Source organism: Ranitomeya imitator, chromosome 6 (genome assembly GCF_032444005.1).
Source record: "Ranitomeya imitator isolate aRanImi1 chromosome 6, aRanImi1.pri, whole genome shotgun sequence".
Lineage (NCBI taxonomy): Eukaryota > Metazoa > Chordata > Amphibia > Anura > Dendrobatidae > Ranitomeya > Ranitomeya imitator.
The window spans coordinates 533845382-533867735 of record NC_091287.1 but is presented as its reverse complement, the minus strand read 5'-3'; the positions used below and the strand labels follow the sequence as shown (position 1 = coordinate 533867735).

Below are 22354 nucleotides of genomic sequence, written 5' to 3'. Positions count from 1 at the left end.
TTGGAAGGTCTTATTTGTGTAATTTACATGGAGCTAATGATCTCCCACCATGCTTTGCTCACCCTGCCCTACACTGGTTTTCATGCATCTCAACCATGGGCTAAAGCGGTGGACCAATATTACAAAAACCCGGTTTCTTTTTTTTAACCAAAACATTAACACATCTGTCCACAGGTTGTATGTGGCTTTGCATCTCAGCCCCATTCCCTTCAATGCAGCTAAGTTGTAATACCAGACATTACCTATCAACAGGTGTGGCGCTATTTGTGGACAAATGCAGCCATCGTTTTTATTGTACTGCACAACCCCTTAAGCTAAAATCATCTGCCAGGAGCTCACACGGATAATACAAGGGCGTTCTATAATTACAGGATGGCATATGTGACATGTCTGATGGTAGTTCTCATGCATTGACTAGAGATATGCCTTGTATGACTATTACCAGGAGTCGTCCCACACTCGTAGTCGCTGACAAGCTCTGATTGCTGCTCACTTGCCAAAATATGTGACATAACTCAGATACAACACAGACACTGAGGGGGAATGACAAAGAATGGTACCGATAGATCCAGGTGGTCCGCCATAAGTGACCCTTCAGGTGCTGCAGGGAACCACATTGGAAGGTTTTATACTGTATTTATATGATATGTACACGGTAACACGGAGGCCATGACCGTTTTATGGTAAAAAATACTATTATTATATCACTATACATTTATATAGCGCCATTTATTCCACGGCGCTTTACATGTGAAACGGGCAAATATAAACAAGCACAATAAACATGAGCAATACAAGGCACACACAAGTACAGAAGGAGAGAGGACCCTGCCCGCGAGGATCTAGCAGAATTAAAACAAAAAAAACTCTCAAGGATCGATGAACCCAAGGTATTAGGACACCTCTGCTATATGAAGCCAATCATGACTTGACCACGACTAAAGACTGGATGTCCACTCCTTCACAGGGGCCCACCGGAGGATTCCCCTGTTCTCCTGTGGGCCAGTCCAAGCTGCTGTCAGATTACAAAGCAAAAACATTTAAAGACCCAAACTCTTTGTAGAAGTCACTACAATGTGTAGGTAAGAACCAGGCAAGTAAATAGGAGGCAGATGACCCAAATTACCTAGGTGTCCAAGCCACTATCAATCTGCCCCAGTTTAGAAAAACTGGAAAATTGAACAGAAAAAAAATCCAGCCTGCAAGATCCTTGCTTCCATCATCTGTACCTATGAGCCGTGTGTCAACAATGCGGACCTTAATTCTAATGTTTAGGGACACTTTTAGTAGTACCGAGACCATTGGCAAAAAAAAAAGCCCTACAAAACACATATAGAACATTCAATCTCCAAGCACTGACCGCCATGTTTCTATCTGGACTTAGTACTTCAAGTCAACAGTAACAGCCAGAGAGCCGTCATGCCATCTTTAGAAATTTAGGAAAGTAATTCAGGCATTTGTAAAATTAGAAAGAATCAGTCACCAGATTTATGACACCCCAGCACAAAATAAGGACAAGGACCCCGATTCTAGCGCCGGGTCACTTACTGGCTTAAGTTTGATAAATCACTGTTTTATCTGCTGTAGCTTTGCTAGTCTTCTCAGTGATGAGCTCCTACTATGTAGTCCTCAATATTTATGAGCTCTGACTGGCGCTGACCACCAAAACAGATTGACAACTTTTTGCCTACACACAGTATAAGCAGTCAAACAATGGAGAAGGCAGGCTTATGTAGAACTCATCATGAGAATACCAACAGAGCTGCAGCAGATAAAAAAGAGACTTTCAAAACAACAGCAAGAAAACCAGTAAGTGACACATTTCTGTTATCCAGGGTCCCTGCCCCCTACATCATGTTGCTCTCAGATTAGGAATCATATACCGTTTAACATATTCCTTTTAAAGAGAATCTATCAGTAGGATCAACCCTCATAAGAAGTCTATATGGGCATGCAGGTCATAGGAAGCTGAATAAAATGACACCTTGATATCTGGGATCCAACATCTTATTCCAGAGAAATCCACTTTTTTCTTAATATGAAAGTCCGTCCGTATCACTTATTGCTCCCATAAGCAGTGAAACAGAAAAAGCACAAAACTAATCATATATCAATAAAATCATTATTTTATTAAACACATTTAAGATAAACTTCTTTACAAAAATCTATTTCAACCATAATACCTCAGATGTGAGGGACCGATAGGCTACTAATCACACAATTACTGAGTTTTAGCAGTAAATAGTTATTGTTCAACCCAGGCTAAACAGTAGAATAATTTCTACACCTCTCCAACAGCGTTGTGTGAATCCACATTCATTGCATGTAGAGGGTGATAAAGCTCCAGCCAATACAATTTAAACTCCTAAATACTGCAACATAAAATACCACCATGATCCATAGGGCCCTTTAAACCCCATGAGGCACGCCCCCTGAAGAAGTGTGGACGAAACGCGCGTCGGGGTAGAGGCACCGGGCATTCTTCACACGGATCTGTAAGTATAGCAGTGGTTATTCAATTTCCATTATGGCTTCATTGTATAGCTAGCCTCATGGGGTTTAAAGGGTATTATGGCTGAAATAGATTTTTGTAGAGAAGTTTATCTTAAATGTGTTTAATAAAATAATGATTTTATTGATATATGATTAGTTTTGTGCTTTTTCTGTTTCACTGCTTACGGGAGCAATAAGTGATATGGACAGACTTTCATGCTGCTGATAGCACATATGTATGATGGGTCATTAAGTTGATTAAATGTTTTTTCTTAATATGCAAATTATCGGTTAAGATCTATGGGCCAGTCATAGATCTCCCCGAGAATCTGCCTCCAGAGCTTAAGCTTATTTTGCATGAAAGAGGGATTTCAAGTGAGAACAGGAGAGAGGACTGTCAGTCATTACATGTATCACACTGGTAACGCCTCCTCTTATGTAAAAAATTTCCTCTGGCGGCAGATTCTCCCAGAGATCTATGTCCGGCCCATAGATCTTAACAGCTCATTTACATATTAAGAAGAACATGGATTTCTCGGGAACCATCCATCAGATTCGCAGATATCAAAATATAATTTTATTCTACTTTCTGTTACCTATATGCCCATGGAAGGGTTGATCCTACTGACAGATTCCCTTTAAGTTCATCTGTGTCTTCCCAGGCATCTGACCTTACGGTTAGAAATTCATGGCGCAATGATAGCACCATCAGGAATTTCACCTTTTACTGAACCATACTTCCTGGCGCACAACAGCTGGCAGTGCCAACTCTCACTGACAGGTTCCTAGTACACTGCAGTAGTTAATAAACTTCTTGAGAAGCTAGTAAGCAAGGAGTTCTCTGCCATCTTGGGTCAAAAGATGGGCATCAGAGGCTTTATGGAAGGGCAGAAATAATACTTGCCTTTCATCCTAACTGCCAAATATTTCAATGGAGAGGACAGTGGACACGTGTGGAGTCTATTCCACTTAGCCACCTCTCATACATGGCCACCACCGGCCACAAAGGCTTGCAGAATGGGAGCCAGAGTACTACGCTTGATCTCCCAGAAGTAGGACCCTCACCCAAACTTCTTTTCTTTTTTGGGGGGAGGGTATCCAATTAGCAAAACCTTTTTAGTTTTATCTATTTGGTGCCAACCAATATGGCCCCCGATATGGTTTTCATACAACCAACCTTTCTCTGCAGATTTATAAGATCAGGGTTGTATCACTCCACGAGTAGGCTAGAGGACAACCTCTCTTGTAATCACAATGGTGGACATATTAGTTGTCACAGGCTTCCAGAACCTTTTTACTTTTTCAATTCCTCGCTGTGTTACAATGTGAGGTCTTGGCATCCACATCCATCTGATACCTAGAAAAAAAACCTGTGTTTGGTGTGTGGTTACAGCCCTCAGCCGGGTCTGCTGGGTCCGTGTGTGTCCACACAGGGCACTAAAAGATTAAACGTTTTGTGAGTCGGTGTTGTAATGTGTCTGCAATGTGCCAACACGGTTTTTTCAAGTTCACGCAATCATGTGTAATTCTGCACTGGCACACAGTCTCCCATATTGTTGTTGTAATCCTAAGATCAACTATGTGCCTTTCCAGCTCACCGGGAAAAGTACGGGAAAAAAAGAAAGGTCTGCTTTATTAAAAACACAACCCCGCGCTCTCCTCACGTCGCCTTTGACCTTCTTTTGTTAAACAATGACCATGGGAAAACAATTCAGGAGGGTCAGTGGTTATGGTAGAAGTTTTCTAACTTTCTGGGATGGAGCAGCACTGGGGGTACACACACACGCAAATGCCCATCCTGTATTCACCCGATTTACCCCCAAAATGCTAATTTTGACCACCCTGTGGCTACTAACGTAATGGGAGCAGCTTTCACTCTCATCCGTTACCTCTTTAACCCCATGTATACACACCATGAGCCCAGAAGTACCATGCCACATATATATGTATTGGCGATGCTAAGGGTTCTCAGAACAAAGATTCCCACAGTTCAACCCCTTAGGCTACTTTCACACTTGCGTTTTTTGTAATCGCAATCCGTCGTTTTGGGCAAAAACGGATCCTGCAAATGTGCCCGCAGGATGCGTTTTTTGCCCATGGACTTGTATTAGCGACGGATGCGCATGCGCGGTAGAAAATGGCGGATGCGACGTAAGAAAAAACGTTCCCTTGAACGTTTTTTTCATGACGACGGTCCGCCAAAACATGACGGATCCATTGCACGCCACACGTCGCGTCCGTCGTGCAACGGATCCGTCGTGTTTTGGCGGACCATCGGCACGAAAAAACGTTCAAGAGAACGTCTTTTCGTATGTCGCGTCTGCCATTTTCTACCGCGCATGCGTGGCCGGAACTCCGCCCCCTCCTCCCTGGACTTCAGAATGGGCAGCGGATGCGTTAATAAACTGCATCCGCTGCCCACGTCATGCACAAATTTCACAACGTGCGTCGGTACTTTGGCCCGACGCTTAGCGACGGACCCATAACGACGCAAGAGTGAAAGTAGCCTTAGATGCAGCATATAATAACTGTAGCATCCAAGTAGTTAGATAGAGGGAGTGGAAACTGATCATAGGGGTGCTAAAGCATCGTTATAGCAGCCCAATGAGCACAGATGTACCATGCCACATATATAAGTATTGCCAATGCTACGGGTACTCAGAACACCAATTCCAACAGTTCAACCCCTTAGATGCAGCAGCTAATAACCGTAGCATCTAAGCGGTTAGACAAAGTGTTTAGATAGAGGGAAAGGGAACTGATCATAGGGATGCTAATATATTGTTATAGCAGCCTGGGGACTAACAATGGACTTTATCGCTTCCTTCTTTGTATTGCTATTAGAATCTGCTAAGTTTCATTCATCCGCCTCTTAAAAACATGTAATAAAAAGGGATTGGAAAAAAAAATGTTAGTGATGAAAGTGTCATCTCACCATAAAAATTAAAAGCCGTAACATAGCTCCGTTGATGGAAAATTAAAAAAAAAAAAAGTTCCTGCACTTAGAATATGGTAAGACCAAAATAATTTTTTGTTTTAATTGTCCAAAAATATTCCAATGCTAAAAAATTGTATAAAAAAAACAAACAAAATTCTCAATTTGCTATCCCACTTTCCACCACCAAAATAATGACAACATAAGTTTTTCAACGCATTCTATGCACCCTACCAATCTGCCACTTAAAAATACAACCTATCCTCATGGAAAAATGCAACAGTTATGGTTTTTGGAACTCCACAAAAAGAAAAGTAAAAGCCCCCCATGGGGCTTGGATGAGGAATGCTTGGCCCCGCTTTGTATATAAGGGGTTAATTTAGTAAGTAGCTTGCGTCTGAAAGTTTAGGGGTGGGGAATAAGGAGTAGAGGGTTTAGGGCTTTTCGGATTGGTTAGTGGGAGGGTATATAAGTTTGTTTTGGTAAGGGGTTGGGAAGTGGTTGGTTTTGGTGTTGGTTGGACCAATACTTATACATTTCCAAAGTCAAAAATGGTTTGGGGGCCCCAAAAAGTTGTATCCTCAGGAGATTAAGATTGCCTTAAGAAAATAACAAAAAAGACAAATCTTCCAACATTTGCCAATGTGTTGATGTGAGGGGGTCATTAAATTCTTAAGAACTTCCTGTAGCCTTCAATTACCGGCCAAGAACATAAATTGTGCCCATCATCCAATTGATCATGTTATTTCTAGGAAGGGTTGAAGTAAAAAAAGAAAAAAAAAAAACTTTAGCTACCAGCTGTTCCTCACATTTTAAGAACATCTGTACAGATTCTGGGCAAAATATCCAACAACACCAATCCTTGATTGTCCCTCGAACCCCCCTCCCCCACCAAAAAAATGGCTGACAAAAAAATGTAATATCTGTAGATAGTAGGAAAGTCTCCGCGTGTCTGGTATCTCTCTGACATGGGCTTCAGTAGCTGCTGCTCAGGCTGTACACAGGGTGAACTATTTTTGGGAATAGCGAGATCTATGAGTGACTGTTATACAATCTTGGCAGTGAATTGCCCGTGTTCTGTGTCGGAATTAGTGACAAGTAATCATGCCAGATGGAAGAGAGGTCACTCAGAGTATAATTTTTATTGCAACATTAACCACAAGCTGTTCCTTGTGACGTTTTTTTTTCTATGCTTAAAGAAAAAAAGAAGAATCGACTCTGACGTTACCATAGATGAGCATGGACTTGAGGTTCAGGTGTCATCTCATTGCTGCTTTTAATTTTTTAAATATTTTTAAAATAGATTTAAAATCCTGTTTGTTCTCGAGAATGGAGGAATTATTAAATGTTATTGTTTACTGCTTTTTGCCTAGGTGACCGACCACCTGCAGTGCATCAGTTCCATTTAAAGTAATTCCCCATACGCTCCTCTAATGCTGCTGAGGCAAAAACTGCCTCTGCTTGCAACAATATTCTGGCCAGCAGCTTCTTAATATCGCCGATTCAAAATGTTGGTCAATGAGGAGCACACCGGTCCCCTGCTTCTTGGCTTCCTTCTTACTAGGGGGAATAGCGTGTTACTGAATGATTATGGATCAGAGTCATTGTGGGGTTGTTTGCCAGAACTTTGCACCCTCGCATGCTGCAAGCAGAGGCAGCTTTGCTTTTTCTAGTATCGAAGGAGTGCAGGGGGAGTTCCAGAGATTTGCCCAACTTCGGAGCAATTGTGAGAACAACCCTTTAAACCACTTCCTAAATGATAGTCGACAGGTATATGGCGAACAGACTATACATATTTTGCGTTAATCATATGAACCGTTTTCCATATGGAAAATTGTATCATGGGACATATTGTCACTATAATTCCCTCTGACAACAGTAAAGTTTATACTGTGATATTAGTATTTACCAGTAATGACCAAGATTTAATTGATTTCCACAGTGGGAACCAACTGTAATTATAATTAAAGGACTATCAACTGTTAGTTTGGTTGGGTTATTAAAGGGGTTGTCCAGTAACATACAGTATATGACCTATTTATAGGATAGGAGAGAACTTTATGATCGCTGTAGGGTCTGACCATTGGGACGGCCACGGCTCACGAGAACGAGGCATCCAAAAAAATTCTGTGCATGGAGCATGTGCAAACACTACTCTATAGGAGTGAAGGTCGCACATGCCCAGTGGAGCTTCATTTATACAGGAGATTTTGGGCCCTCTATTGTTGGGGTCTTAGCTCCTGGGCCCCAACAATCATACAATTTGATGATAAATGTTGTTCTGTGCAGAACCCCTTTACTAGTAACCTGCTTGTTTTGGGCTCCTCATGTACTCCACTTTATACGCTTCTCACAATAACGAGGCTGCCATTCGGCACAAGATCTTTTTCCAGCTCCACGCAGAGCTAAAATATTGACGGAAACATGTAGAACTTGCGGTTTCTTATGTGACCAGCATGGTATAAAGAAGAATGAGCTACCCCGATTAATAAATAGTTTTTTGGGGGGAGGAAATAAAATTAGTTCTACTAAGAATTTATTGCTCATTTTAGCTTTAGGAGTCCAGTGGGCGGTCCTAATCAGTGATTGACAAGCATTCCCTGTATCAGTATCTAGCTGTTAGACAATGACTTAGATTTGGCATCTTACAGAAAAGAGGGCCACACGGTGACAATTTTCCATAGAGCTGTATGCATGAAGAAGAAAATATCACAAGGAAAGGTATTGACTTTTAATGGACACCAATAAGGCAAAAATGATCACTAGATCATCTGATTTTCCAATTTATCAAAGCAGCATATCAGATGGAGTATTTTATAATTCTCCAAAATGATACTCCTTTATTCACCCATCCCCCATGGTCCTACCACAATCATCAGGTGTCGATAAGCTGCGTGTTAACAACTAGTGGGATCCAGCCAGTGCCGTATTTGCCACTAGGCACTTGAGGGCACGTGCCTAGGGCGGCAGGATGTGGGGGGGCGGCACCTGAGCCAGGCAAGGTGTTTTTTTTTAAAGTTTTTTTTTTTTCCAGCACAGGAGATGGTGCGCAGGGTTAAACCGAGCTTGTGATAATGCTTTCCCCTACATTTTCCTAGATACAAAATAAAGGTGATAATAACATCAAGTCTCGGCGCTAACGGCAAAGTAATCTCGAAATCTAACGGCAGTACAAGAACTGGGCCCAGTGTCAGACTGGGCTGGCAAAGGCCCACCAGTAACAAACTCCAAGGCCCCAATTTTCAGCTACATGAAAATATGACTATATTCAAATTTCTATAGCAATAAAATGGGTTGATTGATGATTCACTACGTACAGACAATGGCAGCATCCTTTTTATTCAAGCGTGTTGTGCCAACTACTGCTCATTTAGAGAGAAGGAGAATCGTGTTCTGCAAAAGTGGCCCACCGGAGGATTCTCCTGTCATCCTGTGGGCCAGTCCTAAGCCTGACTGGGCCTATAATGATCTCTTCTTTTATAGTCTTAGTCTCATATATATTCTGTATTAGAATAACATGATTTTTCTTTTAGGGGTTTTCCAGTCATAAAATTTTTCATCCCCCATTAACTAGGTTAAAATAATAAACTCATAGGTTAATCACTCTCCTCAGTTCCAACGCGGCTTCTCCGGTTTTTATTGACAGGCTGCAGCGGTAACTTCCTGCTTACAGAACAGGTGACAGCTGCAGCGATTATGCCAATGTAGGCGGCACCAGCCACTGAGCCCAATGATTTGCTGCAGCAATGTAGGCGGCACCAGCCACTGAGCCCAGTCATTTGCTGCAGCAATGTAGGCGGCACCAGCCACTGAGCCCAGTGATTTGCTGCAGCAATGTAGGCGGCACCAGCCACTGAGCCCAATGATTTGCTGCAGCAATGTAGGCGGCACCAGCCACTGAGCCCAATGATTTGCTGCAGCAATGAAGGCAGCACCAGCCACTGAGCCCAGTGATTTGCTGCAGCAATGTAGGCGGCACCAGCCACTGAGCCCAATGATTTGCTGCAGCAATGAAGGCAGCACCAGCCACTGAGCCCAGTGATTTGCTGCAGCAATGTAGGCGGCACCAGCCACTGAGCCCAATGATTTGCTGCAGCAATGTAGGCAGCACCAGCCACTGAGCCCAGTGATTTGCTGCAGCAATGTAGGCGGCACCAGCCACTGAGCCCAATGATTTGCTGCAGCAATGTAGGCAGCACCAGCCACTGAGCCCAGTGATTTGCTGCAGCAATGTAGGCAGCACCAGCCACTGAGCCCAGTGATTTGCTGCAGCAATGTAGGCGGCACCAGCCACTGAGCCCAATGATTTGCTGCAGCAATGAAGGCAGCACCAGCCACTGAGCCCAATGATTTGCTGCAGCAATGAAGGCAGCACCAGCCACTGAGCCCAATGATTTGCTGCAGCAATGTAGGCGGTACCAGCCACTGAGCCCAATGATTTGCTGCAGCAATGTAGGCAGCACCAGCCACTGAGCCCAGTGATTTGCTGCAGCAATGTAGGCGGCACCAGCCACTGAGCCCAGTGATTTGCTGCAGCAATGTAGGCGGCACCAGCCACTGAGCCCAGTGATTTGCTGCAGCAATGTAGGCGGCACCAGCCACTGAGCCCAGTGATTTGCTGCAGCAATGAAGGCAGCACCAGCCACTGAGCCCAATGATTTGCTGCAGCAATGTAGGCGGCACCAGCCACTGAGCCCAATGATTTGCTGCAGCAATGAAGGCAGCACCAGCCACTGAGCCCAGTGATTTGCTGCAGCAATGTAGGCGGCACCAGCCACTGAGCCCAGTGATTTGCTGCAGCAATGTAGGCAGCACCAGCCACTGAGCCCAATGATTTGCTGCAGCAATGTAGGCAGCACCAGCCACTGAGCCCAGTGATTTGCTGCAGCAATGTAGGCGGCACCAGCCACTGAGTCCAATGATTTGCTGCAGCAATGTAGGCAGCACCAGCCACTGAGCCCAGTGATTTGCTGCAGCAATGTAGGCAGCACCAGCCACTGAGCCCAGTGATTTGCTGCAGCAATGTAGGCGGCACCAGCCACTGAGTCCAATGATTTGCTGCAGCAATGTAGGCAGCACCAGCCACTGAGCCCAGTGATTTGCTGCAGCAATGTAGGCAGCACCAGCCACTGAGCCCAGTGATTTGCTGCAGCAATGTAGGCGGCACCAGCCACTGAGCCCAGTCATTTGCTGCAGCAATGTAGGCGGCACCAGCCACTGAGCCCAGTGATTTGCTGCAGCAATGTTGGCAGCACGAGCCACTGGGCCCAGTGATTTGCTGCAGCAATGTAGGCGGCACCAGCCACTGGGCCCAGTGATTAGCTGCAGCAATGTAGGCGGCACCAGCCACTGAGCCCAGTGATTTGCTGCAGCAATGTAGGCGGCACCAGCCACTGAGCCCAGTGATTTGCTGCAGCAATGTAGGCGGCACCAGCCACTGAGCCCAGTGATTTTCTGCAGCAATGTAGGTGGCACCAGCCACTGAGCCCAGTGATTTGCTGCAGCAATGTAGGCGGCACCAGCCACTGAGCCCAATGATTTGCTGCAGCAATGTAGGCGGCACCAGCCACTGAGCCCAATGATTTGCTGCAGCAATGTAGGCAGCACCAGCCACTGAGCCCAGTGATTTGCTGCAGCAATGTAGGCGGCACCAGCCACTGAGCCCAGTGATTTGCTGCAGCAATGTAGGCAGCACCAGCCGCTGAGCCCAGTGATTTGCTGCAGCAATGTAGGCAGCACCAGCCGCTGAGCCCAGTGATTTGCTGCAGCAATGTAGGCGGCACCAGCCGCTGAGCCCAGTGATTTGCTGCAGCAATGTAGGCGGCACCAGCCACTGAGCCCAGTGATTTCCTGCAGCAATGTAGGCGGCACCAGCCACTGAGCCCAATGATTTGCTGCAGCAATGTAGGCGGCACCAGCCACTGAGCCCAGTGATTTGCTGCAGCAATGTAGGCGGCACCAGCCGCTGAGCCCAGTGATTTGCTGCAGCAATGTAGGCGGCACCAGCCGCTGAGCCCAGTGATTTGCTGCAGCAATGTAGGCGGCACCAGCCACTGAGCCCAGTGATTTGCTGCAGCAATGTAGGCGGCACCAGCCACTGAGCCCAGTGATTTGCTGCAGCAATGTAGGCGGCACCAGCCACTGAGCCCAATGATTTGCTGCAGCAATGTAGGCAGCACCAGCCACTGAGCCCAGTGATTTGCTGCAGCAATGTAGGCGGCACCAGCCACTGAGCCCAGTGATTTGCTGCAGCAATGTAGGCGGCACCAGCCACTGAGCCCAGTGATTTGCTGCAGCAATGTAGGCGGCACCAGCCACTGAGCCCAGTGATTTGCTGCAGCAATGTAGGCAGCACCAGCCACTGAGCCCAGTGATTTGCTGCAGCAATGTAGGCAGCACCAGCCACTGAGCCCAGTGATTTGCTGCAGCAATGTAGGCGGCACCAGCCACTGAGCCCAGTGATTTCCTGCAGCAATGTAGGCGGCACCAGCCACTGAGCCCAATGATTTGCTGCAGCAATGTAGGCAGCACCAGCCACTGAGCCCAGTGATTTGCTGCAGCAATGTAGGCAGCACCAGCCACTGAGCCCAATGATTTGCTGCAGCAATGTAGGCGGCACCAGCCACTGAGTCCAATGATTTGCTGCAGCAATGTAGGCAGCACCAGCCACTGAGCCCAGTGATTTGCTGCAGCAATGTAGGCAGCACCAGCCACTGAGCCCAGTGATTTGCTGCAGCAATGTAGGCGGCACCAGCCACTGAGCCCAGTGATTTCCTGCAGCAATGTAGGCGGCACCAGCCACTGAGCCCAATGATTTGCTGCAGCAATGTAGGCGGCACCAGCCACTGAGCCCAGTCATTTGCTGCAGCAATGTAGGCGGCACCAGCCACTGAGCCCAGTGATTTGCTGCAGCAATGTAGGTGGCACCAGCCACTGAGCCCAGTGATTTGCTGCAGCAATGTAGGCGGCACCAGCCACTGAGCCCAGTGATTTGCTGCAGCAATGTAGGCGGCACCAGCCACTGAGCCCAGTGATTTGCTGCAGCAATGTAGGTGGCACCAGCCACTGAGCCCAGTGATTTCCTGCAGCAATGTAGGCGGCACCAGCCACTGAGCCCAGTGATTTGCTGCAGCAATGTAGGCAGCACGAGCCACTGGGCCCAGTGATTTGCTGCAGCAATGTAGGCGGCACCAGCCACTGGGCCCAGTGATTAGCTGCAGCAATGTAGGCGGCACCAGCCACTGAGCCCAGTGATTTGCTGCAGCAATGTAGGCGGCACCAGCCACTGAGCCCAGTGATTTGCTGCAGCAATGTAGGCGGCACCAGCCACTGAGCCCAGTGATTTTCTGCAGCAATGTAGGCGGCACCAGCCACTGGGCCCAGTGATTAGCTGCAGCAATGTAGGCGGCACCCGCCACTGAGCCCAGTGATTTGCTGCAGCAATGTAGGCGGCACCAGCCACTGAGCCCAGTGATTTGCTGCAGCAATGTAGGCGGCACCAGCCACTGAGCCCAGTGATTTTCTGCAGCAATGTAGGCGGCACCAGCCACTGAGCCCAGTGATTTGCTGCAGCAATGTAGGCGGCACCAGCCACTGAGCCCAATGATTTGCTGCAGCAATGTAGGCGGCACCAGCCACTGAGCCCAATGATTTGCTGCAACAATGTAGGCAGCACCAGCCACTGAGCCCAGTGATTTGCTGCAGCAATGTAGGTGGCACCAGCCACTGAGCCCAGTGATTTGCTGCAGCAATGTAGGCAGCACCAGCCGCTGAGCCCAGTGATTTGCTGCAGCAATGTAGGCGGCACCAGCCGCTGAGCCCAGTGATTTGCTGCAGCAATGTAGGCGGCACCAGCCGCTGAGCCCAGTGATTTCCTGCAGCAATGTAGGCGGCACCAGCCACTGAGCCCAGTGATTTGCTGCAGCAATGTAGGCGGCACCAGCCACTGAGCCCAATGATTTGCTGCAGCAATGTAGGCGGCACCAGCCACTGAGCCCAGTGATTTGCTGCAGCAATGTAGGCGGCACCAGCCGCTGAGCCCAGTGATTTGCTGCAGCAATGTAGGCGGCACCAGCCGCTGAGCCCAGTGATTTGCTGCAGCAATGTAGGCAGCACCAGCCACTGAGCCCAGTGATTTGCTGCAGCAATGTAGGCGGCACCAGCCACTGAGCCCAGTGATTTGCTGCAGCAATGTAGGCGGCACCAGCCACTGAGCCCAGTGATTTGCTGCAGCAATGTAGGCAGCACCAGCCGCTGAGCCCAGTGATTTGCTGCAGCAATGTAGGCGGCACCAGCCGCTGAGCCCAGTGATTTGCTGCAGCAATGTAGGCGGCACCAGCCACTGAGCCCAGTGATTTGCTGCAGCAATGTAGGCAGCACCAGCCGCTGAGCCCAGTGATTTGCTGCAGCAATGTAGGCGGCACCAGCCGCTGAGCCCAGTGATTTGCTGCAGCAATGTAGGTGGCACCAGCCACTGAGCCCAGTGATTTGCTGCAGCAATGTAGGCAGCACCAGCCGCTGAGCCCAGTGATTTGCTGCAGCAATGTAGGCGGCACCAGCCACTGAGCCCAGTGATTTGCTGCAGCAATGTAGGCGGCACCAGCCACTGAGCCCAGTGATTTGCTGCAGCAGTCACATGCACTGCAGTCCTAACGTCACCACTGCAGCCTGTCGATAAAGAGCAGCTGTGGAGAAGCAGAGCTGGACCTGGGTTTATTATTTCAATTTAGAGGTAATGGATGTGAAGGAAAAAACCTATTCTAGGAAAACCCTTTCGAACTTTTTAAATATTGGGAAAAATTTAAACAAATTGGAAAAAGTTGTAAATATGGGCTACATTTTTGCTTTTTTTTACTATGGTCAACAATAAGGGTTTTGGTTCATGCTCAGCAACATTTAGAGCCTAAGTTTAGACAATGGGGCAACGATGGGCATAAACCCATGCTGTTTGGGACAGTCCAGAATCTTCAGGCCTTTTCCCCTACTGGCCATGTGCTTTTTATAATATTGCTCCTTATATTTATGGCAAAGGGTCCATTGGGCACCCTCAAGCATTAGGACCCATGAACAACTAATGCCTGCTATTCCCATTGAAAATTGAAACAAAACCTCTATAATTTGGGAAGTCAGGTACAAAAGAAGGCTGCAGTGTATCAAAAGTTTTCTATTGGCATTACAGTTGTGCCTCACATCTTAGACTATGTTCCCCAAGCTAAAAGTGTTTAGGCCCATGTGAGAAGATCAATACTATTGAAGAACCATGAAAACTGGAGGCCAAGAGCTTCAAGTAATACCCTTGCTGGAATTCCTACCTGCCCAGAACCGCGGGGGTGGGACTGAGGAAGGTCATTTGGATCCCATTGGCGTATACTAATAAAGGTCTTAATAGGCCATATCCTACATGAACAGAGATGGCAGAATTGATTTGTCAGGTTCGAAATTTCCAACGATCAGAATAAATTGTATTTCTGAGAGACAATAGAGAGAAAAAAACCCCAGGAAAGATAAGTAGAGAAAACTTTTTCACATCTCTCCACGGCGAGAAGACAACCGTAAGACAATTGTACTGTAATGTATTTTATGACAATATTTGTCTATACTTTTCCTTATAACACCTAAGGCAAAAAATAGTCTTTTAACCTTTTCCAACCACCTGTCAACCTATCAATCAGAAAAAAGCCTTAAATTTCGGCTAACCTTTGATAGAAACCTTGCTGGAAGCGAGGAAATAAACTCAGCTGTGCTGTCTCAGAGTTTTCACAGAGTTTCACTGGAGGCAATTTGTGGATTTTCCAGCTTTTTTATCAGTTTGAAGCCCGAAGCACCAACACAAACATTAAGGTAGAAGACATAGGACTCCGACACTGAAAATTTAGGACACCCCATGTAATTTGCTTTATATTACCTAAAAGTTTGGAAGTTCTGAGCTTGTGAACCCTATTTACAATGGCCAAGAGGACAGCTCTACCACCAGAAGACCCTTAACCTCCCAAGTAACATTCTTCTCTTGAGTATTCCTTGTCCTACAAGATTAGCCATTTTCCTTCTTCCTTCTTAGAAATGTGTTTATTTTTGTAATAGACGTTAGATTGACATTGGAGGAACAGGTCAACAATTTTATGTGATTGGGATTTCATCACGAGGCTCTGACTACAGATGTTGGGTAAGAAAAAAAAAGATAGAGCATGGCGGATTTCAGCATATCGGATCCTTTTGTCCTCATGGGAAATAAGTCCCTGAGAAGGGTGTTCGGCAGTTGCTTATTCCCCTCTCCCCAATGAGAACACGCAAGGTCAACCAAGTTTGTATGACTATGTTGGGGTCAAGAGAAATAGGTGCCAGATGAAAGAAATTGGCAGACAACATTGAAGGTGTAGGGCCGCCATTAACCCACTTCTTGATAATAGCTCCTATACATATTATAAGAACGTTGTTTGAACCCGCCAATTTCGGTGGGATCAGCTGACCCTATGATGTGTAGAGTGGCCTAAAGTCAAGAAGTTGCTAATGGTGGCAATATATCTTAGATGTCGTTTGAGGGAGAGAATGATTAGAACTTTCTCATTTTAATGGCCGATCCCTTTGTTTTTAGGGGAGTTAAGCTACTTCCGGAAGAGTCTAGCAGCCGCTTGAAGATACATGATTGCACGGTTGGATAGGATCAAGTAGAAATAAGAAAAATGTAGGGGAATAGCTAAAGGTGCCGCAAAGGGTAGCAATCATGTCATTTCCCCAATGACCAGGTAGGAAGACACATGGAACACGACAGGTAGGGAGGTCATATTGTATATTTTGACTCAAAGACCAAGAGGTTTATTCTCTGCAATGTTTTGGGTGGTCATCCAAAATCCACCTCTTCACCACATGACAGTCAGGCTAACTGCCATGCCTTTCTCACCAAAAACGTAGCTGACAGGGAATCCTAGTCTGGCATGTGTATAAATACCCCTCCCAGATCCAGAGAAGCCAGCAATATTAACCCTGAGAGAGCAGGACATGAACCATGTCCAATACCATGACAGTTTCTTTGACCTGCCAAACTGAAGTTTTCATCTTTGCCCAATTCTAGGGCCATAAGATCGAGTCGTGGATGACAATTCTTACAACACGTGGACATTAAGAGTCTTCATCCAGAGAAGAATCTTATTTTAGAAATAGGTGAAATTTAAGAAAACATTCGTAGAAATGCAAAGGAAAAGGTTTTTGAAGCAGTGATAAGAGTCAGGCGACACCACATCCTGTTCTTAGATAAAGGTAGCATGTAACCGCCGCTCTCGAGAGTTTGTGCATATTCAAAGTAAAGTTGGGGTTTCAAAGTTAATTTAAATGGCTGATGCTAAGATATTCTCCTTCCCTTAACATATATATAGTATATTATAATGAGGACGGAGTTATCGGGGTTTGTGAGGTAGCAGTTACACCTGAACACTGGTGTCCATAGTGGCCCAAAGACTATTCGGTTAAACCAGTATAATAAATGGTAGCAGGTAGGCGGTCGCCCTTAAAACAAAAGTCTTATCACCGTGAATGTATATAATTAAATTAATTAGCACAGAATTTTGGACCTATTTAGGGGTGGTCCCTATGAAGAGGAAGTATGCTCTACAAGACAATGCCACCAATAGTAAAAAGGAGGTGACCGCCCCCTTGGATGCAGCTATGGCAGTGCTGGTTATGCAGTTTAGGATGGAGCATGAAGCTATTTTACCTTTATAGGTTACAAAGAAGCCCAGAGCACACACTGGAAAAGTCTGGCTTCCCCACTCCCCTCTTCCACCTATCATGGGCCATTTTTATTACTTGTGTCTCCTTATTTGGCAGAGAGGTGTTTGGCCCTCACAGATGCCAGAAGTGTTAGACTGGGTTAGCAGAGGCCCATTAGTAACATTTATTCTTTGGGCTCACTGTTCAGCTACATGCTACATGCACTGTTATGGACCTGGTGGTTAGGAGCACCCGGAACGACCTGATGGTTAAACTCACACAGGACAAGCTCTGGGAAGTGGGAGCTCTGCTGACCGCAACCCCTAATCCTATCACACAACTAGAAATAGCCGTGGAGCGTTCCTAACACGGCCTAGACGCCTCTTCACAGCCTAAGAGCTAACTAGCCCTAGAGACAGAAAATAAAGCCTACCTTGCCTCAGAGAAATTCCCCAAAGGAAAAGGCAGCCCCCCACATATATTGACTGTGAGTAAAGATGAAAGTCACAAACACAGAAATGAAACAGATTTCAGCAAAGGGAGGCCAGACTTACTAAACAGACTGAGGATAGGAAAGGTATCTTTGCGATCAGCACAAAAAACTACAAAAAGACCACGCAGAGTGTGCAAAAAGACCTCCGCACCGACTCACGGTGTGGAGGTGCCACTCTGCATCCCAGAGCTTCCAGCTAGCGAGACAAAATCATGATAGCAAGTTGGACAAGGAAACAATGAACAAATAATTAACTAGCAGGGACTTAGCTTCTGCTGGAGTAGACAGGTCACCAGAAAGATCCAAGAGCGAACTGAACCAGTACAAGAACATTGACAGCTGGCAAGGAGTAACGATCTGAGTGGAGTTAAATAGAGCAGCCAGCCAAAGAATAAACTATGTCACCTGTGGAAGGAACCTCAGAAGCAGCAGCTCCACTCACAGCCACCAGAGGGAGTCTTGGACAGAACTCGCCGAAGTACCATTCATGACCACAGGAGGGAGTTCGATAACAGAATTCACAATAATGCACCTGACCCTTTTACACAAATTTATTTTTGCTTCTATGTAATATTAACTTAGCTAGCTAGTTTAATGATTAGATTATACCTTTTTCTGCAAGTTGCGAAATAAGTGTAAGAGCGATATTCATTAGCATTCTTACACATGGGGCCCACCAGAGAATTTTCCTGTTCTCCTGTGGGCCAGTCCGAGCCGGAATGCCAGAGCTTCAGTATAGCTGCAGATCCTGCATATTTAATTACTGGAGTCATCAGAGACATAGCTTGAAGCTTCTGAGTCCCAGAGTAATACCTTATTTCCACAAATCATGGGCCATTACAACACTAAAATTCCTTCATAGCCAATTTAAGCCAGTTGGCTATTGTAAGATTTACCGTAAATCTTTGTGGCCGCCAAACATTTTTAGTAGTAGACCTGCCCCTTTAGATGCCACACTCATTCCTCACTCTGATCTCCACCTCTTTGTGACATCGGGGCACAAGAAACCTTCTGTAAGGAGATTTCCTCAAGATTTCATGGAGACCAAAAACGTTACTGATTTTTCTGCAAAAGTCTCCCCTTTTTCTAGAAGAGTTGGCAAGCATGGTGTATCCTTATATGGCTGAGGCCCCAGGACCTGACTGCTACCACTCACAGTCCTCCATCCCAAAGCTACACTTATGGGGCTAGGGCAATGAACTTAATGGGGTTGGACGGTGAAAGCAGGTTATCATCGATCTCCAGGATATGTGATGATAACTTGCTGATCAATGGAGGTCCGACCTCTGGGGTCCGTACTGATGAGCAGAATGGTCAACTATTACACCAGTTAAAATAGAGTACCAGTGTGCATGCTCAAATGTTGTTCAATCCATTCCCCATGGGCTGCCAAGCGCTGTGGTCAACTTTATCCGGTAGCCCCATATAGAATGAGTGGAGAGGGTCCATTTTGGAATGGAGATAAAAATTCCCAGAAGTCGGAGCTCCACCAATCAGTAAGTTATCACCAATCCTGTGGATAGGATTTTTTTTTTTTTTCAATGGACAACCCCTTTACTTCTTGCCCCAATTACAGAAAAAACAATTTACGACATTGATCACCCCAACCACCAACAGCCCTTCCAGAGATTCCCTAGGACCCGGAGAGGCCGATTCTTGATACATCAGAGGAATGCTTCTGCTACAAGTATAAAAACAGGAGTCCTCGTTGTCATTTATGAGCCAGACAAGTCGCTCTCTTTGAACTTCTGGACTCGCATTACATAATCTATTCTACATAAGAAGAAAACTTTCCGATTACCACAATGGCAGGTTAATTACGAATTTCGGCACTGTGGGAACCCAAACAAAAGTACGTACTAATGACTCGCTGGAATCCTCTCCCTGCTTGTTTTGTAATAAGGTTATTATTGCTGATGGCTTAGGAGGGACAGAGTGCATATATAATTATACTAATGTCTATCCAGGCTACGGGAAATTAGTAAAGCTTGAAGTAGGAGGGATCCAGCCAACAGACATTACGCAATATGGGTGACAGCGGCAGAAATGTGAATGCAAAGTCAATGAGTAGCAGGTTATTTATTTCCATGACAGATCTGATGGCGTCAAGGTGCGAAAATCTGCACGAAAATGTCCTGATGCATGAGATTAGGGTTGCAAAAACCACACGAGCAGGATGCAGATTATGGTTGGATTTCATACTGATTTCGAAGCAGAATCCAGGGTTGCCAAATGTATTTTTTTTTCTGGACAGCTTATTTAACCTTTAAAAAAAAATCAAGGACACCTGAAAATAATTTTTTTACAGACAGAGCCATATAATTTCCCTAATTTTACGAACTGTTCTGGAATTTCTGGACAGTTGGCAACCCTGGCATAATCTGTGGCCAAATCTGTGTCAAATCCTCGTGACCTAACCTTATTGGATTACCCAGCCCATATGGGCATAGCCCTTTCCGCTACATATTCTCTATGCTCCATGCTGTCAGCCATATAGTCGTATCTATCCTATTTTTCACTTGATCCATTCGGAACGTAGAGCAATTCCAAAAATGGATTCGAATTAGGGAATTACTATATACGTAATTTAGCAAACGTAGAGTTTGTTTAAAAGGTGACACCAATTTTTTTGTTTAGCCATGGCAGAGGAAAATCCTTTACGGACGCTCATCCAAAGGGTGTCTTCTTATATGACAAAGGTGACTGCGAGTCCCTCTGGCACCAATGACCGTAAGACCATAGCAAGACTGTGGTTGCAAGAGTGTCTCTTGCTTCCAAGAACAAGTGGGGGGAGGGTTCAAAGCATTGAGACACCTTACGATTAATTTATTATTGATTTCTATGCAATTTCATTATAGATCTGCATGACTGTTTCAGAACTATTTGCCTTACTTGAAGTCCTTGAAATTATTATTGACCAACGGAGATACTTTGGAATGGACCATGACCAACTCCAATCAGATCCCAACTTTGTTGATGTGTTTAGAGCATAGCAAGGGTTTTCATCCCAAGCCATCATAAATACCATCTGTCTGCCACAATACTGTTTTATATAGTCCCTGAGGGAGGAAGAGTATGGTGTCAAGTAGAGTAATCTCCGCTCATTTGACCTTGTAAGGCCATGACAAAAGTAGTGAATGACTTCCTTGTAATAAGCTTCGGACCCAATTCTGATCCTACACCAGATGTTTCTGCAGCATATTTTCATTTCCCAAATATTCTGCATACAGTAAAAACTCAAAAAGACCTTCTTAAGACCACCCCTCATCTAGACCTGACTTTTTGCATTCCCTTGTGTTCTGCATATCAATTTGGTCATCTAGGAGGTTTTGAAAATGTGGGTGATAGTCGAAAACAGGTTTTACAGTACTCAACATCTGAAGATCTACCTTGACCCTTTTATAAACCCAATAAATGGTGAAAAAACATTAAGTCATCAAAAAGAGCTTCCACTAATACAAAATATCAGCAAAAAATAACCGTTCAACCCAAGTACATTCTCACAGTATTAAGATTAGTTGATTAGTGTTTTCTCCAATAGAAATATGAGGGGAAACAAAGTGACTCAAAGGGCATCATCAAAATTCTTTGAAAAGAAAACTCAGCCACCTAGATAAAAGGGAATTGATTTGTAAAATGTTCCTTGCGGCTTCAAGTTTCTTCAAGAAGCCCGTCCCTACAGAAGATCATTTTAAACAACATTTTAATTGCTCATCTTAAAAAAGATCCAATAGTTTCTCCATTAAGATGTTTCAGCATACAAAAAGGTGCTAGCAGATTATGAGTGTGCAGGAAATCTCTGAGTTGAGGGTTCTACCAATTAAGGGTCTATATGGATCTTCCAGCTAAATATCTTTATTAAACCCGCAGTTGAGGTTCTACAACAAACTTCCCGTTGAAGATCTACATGAAGCTTCCAGCTAAGAGTTGACATGGACCTTTCAACTAAGTATCAACAAGGACTGTCCTGCTGAAGGTCTACATCAGTTTTTCAGTTGAGGATCTTCACAGTTATCTCAGTTATGGGTTTACCTGGATCTTACAAATGGGTGGTCTTCCAAATGGGGATCTACATGGGCCATCCAGCTAAGAGACAACAATTAACTTTCCAAACAAAGACTCTAAGGGTACCGTCACACAGTGCAATTTTCATCGCTACAACGGTACGATCCGTGACGCTCCAGCATCGTAACAATATCGCTCCAGCGTCGTAGACTGCTGTCACACTTTGCAATCTACGACGCTGGAGCGATAATTTCATGACGTATGTGCGATGTAGAAGCCGTTGGTTACTATGCGCACATCGTATACGATATATGTTACACCATGCGATCATGCCGCCACAGCGGGACACTAGACGACGAAAGAAAGTTTCAAACGATCTGCTACGACGTACGATTCTCAGCGGGGTCCCTGATCGCAGGAGCGTGTCAGACACTGCGATATCGTAACTATATCGCTCGAACGTCACGAATCGTGCCGTCGTAGCGATGAAAATTGCACTGTGTGACGGTACCCTAAGTAGATATTCCAGCTAAAGGTATTTGTTGATCTTCCAGATGAGGAATTGCATGGACCTTCCAACTAAGGATCGACATGGTCCTTCGAAACAAAGGCTCTACATGGATATTACAGCTAAATTTATATGTAAGTTTTCCATATGAGGATCTACATGGACCTTCCAGCTAAGGGTCGACTTGAACCTGTCAAAGGCTCTATGTGGATATTCT

General features: G+C 45.4%; 1 long non-coding RNA gene across 2 annotated transcripts in view; it reads right to left on the bottom strand.

Annotated features, from left to right (window-relative positions):
- Positions 1-22354, bottom strand: part of LOC138643129 (uncharacterized) — a 183729-nt gene that overhangs the window by 22733 nt on the left and 138642 nt on the right. The gene's annotated exons all lie outside the window — the stretch shown is intronic.